Below are 4,226 nucleotides of genomic sequence, written 5' to 3'. Positions count from 1 at the left end.
GCTCCAGGGGAAGCTGACGAGCCAGGTCTGGCCTGCCCAGTGGAGGGAGGCCAGGGGGCCCCCAGGGGGAGGCTGTGCGCCCGGGAAGCGTGGGTGCTCCTGCCCGTGTCTGCAGTGATGCGGTCTCTCCGCGTGGGCTGCAGGCTCTGCCCTGAGCTCCGTGGGCAGAATTCAGCCGCCCAAGAACATGCACGGGAAATGTTACATCCGTGTTGTCACTAACTCCTGACCGAAATTCGGATTTCCCTGTGCCGTGAGTGTGGGTGACAGCACAAGGCATTGGGCACCTGGGTGCTTTGTCCACAACAACTTCACCCTGAACCACTATTGAGCTCATCGTGGTTTAAAATTATGGGGCCCGCGGGGTGCCTGGGGGGCTCAGTGGGTGAGCATCTTCCTTTGGCTCATGGTGTGATTCCGAGGTCCCAGGATCGAGTTCCACATCGGGCTCCCCACATGAGGCCTGCTTCTCCCTCTGCCTGTGTCTCTGCCTCTCTCTGTGTCTCTCATGAATAAATAAATAAAATCTTTAAAAAAAATACTTGCACCTGGTTTGTCTCTGATTACATTTCATACACGAGTAAACATACCTCCAAAAATAAAAGCCCCGCGTTAAGATATGCATGGAGACCTCTGGGTGAATCCCTCCCCCATATGTAGGAAAGAGAGAGGGAGGAAGATTAATCAGAAAAAAGAAAGAAAGAGACCAAGAAAGCTCGCCAACTCCCAAACAAGAACACGAAGGGAACGTACAAATCTGAGTGTCCCTGCTTTAGACGCCAGAGGTCGTGGAGAGGACAGGGTGTCCTGAGGATGGTGCCCTCGTGTGAAGGGGCAGGCGGTACACGCGTGGCGTGCAGAGCAGGCCTGCCGCCTGAGAACTGCAGAGCGAGGGGACATGGACTGAGCTTCTTCATTTAAGGAAGGAAACGCCTCGCCGCCTCCTATGTGCTGAGCTTGGCTCTGAGCACCGGGAGCCTTGAATAGTGCCGCTGCCCTGGGCAGGGATGGGGGGGGTGTGCTGTACGGGGAAGACGGAGGAGATGGAGGTCAAGGGAGGTCAGTGGTCACCCCAGGCAGGGGCTGATGAAGTGCAATAAGGAGCCACTTCATTCCAGAGACCGGAGGCCTCCAAGCTGGGAAATAAGGGCCTCTGGGCACAGCCCCTGCCAGTCCTGCGGCGCGTGGGGCAAGGTGCACGGAGTGCTGCTGCCAGTAGCCGTTGGGGCCTCAGATGGGGCGGGGGGGGCCTCTGGAGAAGAGACAGCAAGGAGATGACCCCAACCCTGGAAAGACAGAGCCACCACTGTCTGAGCTTGCTGGAGCCGGTGAGGAGCAGGTGCAGGGGCCCGGTGAGGCCGCTGGGGCCCAAACGCCTGAGTTGGGTTCTCAGCAGTTAAGTCTGGAGCAGGTGTCGGACGTCCCCCTGAGGCGGCCGCGGCCTTCAGAGCCGGCCCAGCTGTGGAGAGGGGCCCGGCTGGATGGTGTGGGTGGCCGCTGGGAGGTGGCCTCCGACGAGCTTGCCCAGGGCAGGAGGGGCCAGCCTAGGAGGGGACACTGAGGTCCCGGCACTGAGGACGGGGAGGAAGGTCAAGAGGGACCAGGGCCACGGGGTGGAGGCTGGCACAGTGAGCCCAGGGAGAACCCAGACGGGAGTTGTTTTGTGGCCGTTTCCTGGAATATGGAAAAGTGCTGAGGAGTGCCGCTGCTGGGGGAGAGGACCGGGGAGGATTTCAGGAGAGAGCGGCCCAGAGGGCTCCAGGTCCCAGCAGAGCAACAGCAGGGAGGGAGCGGTGAGGGGCACAGAGCTGGGGTGTGCCGGCGGGGTCCCAGGCGGGGTCCCAGGTGGGGTCCCAGGCGGGGAGCGCAAGGGGGCTCACAGGAGGCTGCAGGCCGCGTCCATCTGGGTGGGGTGGGGTGGAGTGAGGTAGGGTGGGGACCGTGAAATCTGAAATCCCAGCACTTTGGCTGGAACCCTGATGGACAGAAGCCCTGGGGTCGGCAGCAAGGACGCAGCCTGGCGACTGGATCAGGGCCCACCCTAGTGACCTCAGGCTGCTTTAATCACTTCACTAAACCCGCTGCAAACACAGTAGCTTCCCAGGTGCTGCGGCTTAGGACTCCAACGTGAGTTGGGGATCATAACTCAGCCCATCGAAGAAGGTACCCAGGGAAGGTGACATGGAAGAGAACATGGGACACACTGCTGGTTGTGTGAACCCCAACTGAGAGAGAACCCCAAGTCCAGGCCGGACCCCCAGCTTAGCAGAGTCAGAAGTACCCATGCTGCTCTTGTAAATACATTGTTTTTTTTTTTTCTTCCTCCAGTTAATCGGTCTTTTGCCACTTTAATTTGCGTGCCCTGAGGCCAGAATCCAAGAGGGTAGAAGGAAGACAGCAGTGAAGTTTCCACAGCCTGATCCGGGCACTGGGTAAACCTACGTGCGCACATGTAGACCTTCGCTGAGCCCTGTGCTTGGGGCCGCGCTCTCCGCTGCATGGAGGCTACCTTACACAAGGACAAGCCGATCCCTTCCACTGTGGCCATGCCCCAGGGTGCGAGGGGCCCTCTGCTCTGCTGCCGGTGTGTGGGAGCCCACGGCCATCAAACCCCACAGTGGCCTTTGTAGGGTTCCCACTTTGCAGGAAGCAGAGATGAAGGACAGGGAACCGGTACCTTGCGGGAGGCCTTGTGGATTATCCGAACTATGAATTTCCCTTGGCCCCGGGTCTGAATTCTGTCCACCGTCCCTCCCACCCCTCTGTGTGTAGTGCGATTCTGCGAGCTCGCCCACCTCAGCTCATTGCCACTTGAGGCTACGCTCCACCTGGAAATGCTCGTGATTCCTGGCACCAGACAGACACCGGGGTCATCCGTGCTTAGAGCGGAGTGGCTGGCGAGGTGAGCACACAGGGAGAGTGGAGGAGACTCCCCAAGCATGGGGGTGCAGAGGCTTCAGGCCAGCTAGAGATCCCCGTGGGGTCCTTGGGGGGCCTGGGCTTCCCCAGAAGCCCCCGAGACACTGACCTGAAGGCTCCAGAGTCCTAGAGAATCAGGAAGGCGCCCGAAGGCACCACCTTCCTCAGCAAGGGTGGCAATGTGAGCCCAGGGGCGGGGGTTTCTCCCGGGTCACCGGGCAGGCTGGCCAAGGCCGGGCCCTCCGGCACTTTCCTCTGGAAATAGCACCTGCCAGGAGGGGGTGACAGGGACCGGGAGTGACACGGTGAGATGGGGTGGAGGGGCGGCCTCCTGGCCTGCAGCCGAGTCTCCCTGGCGGGTACGAGTGTGACAGTGAGGGACAGCCCAACATCCCTGGCACCAGACAGCGCGGTGACCGTTGTGGGAGCCTCTGTGCCCGGTCCCTCAAGTGTCCGTGTCACACAATCGAGGCATAGTGGTCTGTAAAGATGAAGACCCTAGAAGGGAGTGTGTACGTGTGACCCTCGGGTCACCTACTCCTCTACTTATGCCCCTAATTTAGCAGAATCACCTCCTGTCCTCCGCGTGGCTGTGCAGATGGCACAGATCGGAGAAGAGGCTTGGGGCTTGGGTGCCGGAGCAGGCTTGCTTGCCTTCCTCCCCGAGGCTACTGCATTACTCCACCCGTTTGAACACCCTCTTTGGTGGGGGAAACATTCGCTTTCTTAGTGCTGATTGTGTATTTCCTGCCAAAACTGAGCTGGGAGCTTGGAGCAATCCCACTGAAACCTGAGCCGCACAGCCCAGCCCAGCCCGAGGCCTGGAGTCTGCTTCCTCTCCTGGGAAGATGACAGGGTGAGGTCATGGCACGCGGGCTGGAGCTGCAGAGATGCAGCCCTTCCAGAAACCGAGACCAGACGAGTGCCTCCCAAGAAAACATTCTGGAAGCCAGGTTTTAATCAACATTAAATGAATCACGGATTTTTATAAAGACGGGTAAATTCCGATGGTGGCCTGTCTGGATTTGTTTTAAAACTTAAAACGTACGTTTGGCTTTGAGAAATGAGAGTACGCTCACATACCAGCTCCAACAACAGGGCGACTGCGACCTTTGTCAGAACAACCACAAGAAGTAGAAAGTTATAAAAATAAATTAAACACTTAATGTTTACCTCTGGCAAAGTTTTTTTTTTTTTAAAGATTTTATTTATTTATTCATGAGAGACTCGGAGAGAGAGGCAGAGACACAGGCAGAGAGAGAAGCAGGCTCCGTGCAGGGAGGACCCCGGGATCACGACCTGAGCCA

At 58.4% G+C, this 4,226-nt stretch overlaps 1 long non-coding RNA gene across 1 annotated transcript; it reads left to right on the top strand.

Annotated features, from left to right (window-relative positions):
• The first annotated feature begins 731 nt into the window (after window positions 1-731).
• Window positions 732-4,011, top strand: LOC119869788. The gene is made up of 3 exons (XR_005353207.1): window positions 732-1,328; window positions 2,329-2,432; window positions 2,773-4,011. It is a non-coding gene; the product is annotated as an uncharacterized LOC119869788 (long non-coding RNA).
• Window positions 4,012-4,226: the final 215 nt, after the last annotated feature.

Source organism: Canis lupus, chromosome 1, assembly GCF_011100685.1.
Source record: "Canis lupus familiaris isolate Mischka breed German Shepherd chromosome 1, alternate assembly UU_Cfam_GSD_1.0, whole genome shotgun sequence".
In the NCBI taxonomy this organism is placed as follows: Eukaryota; Metazoa; Chordata; class Mammalia; order Carnivora; family Canidae; genus Canis; species Canis lupus.
The sequence above is the reverse complement of the archived record's forward strand: the minus strand, read 5'-3'. Positions and strand labels throughout refer to the sequence as shown.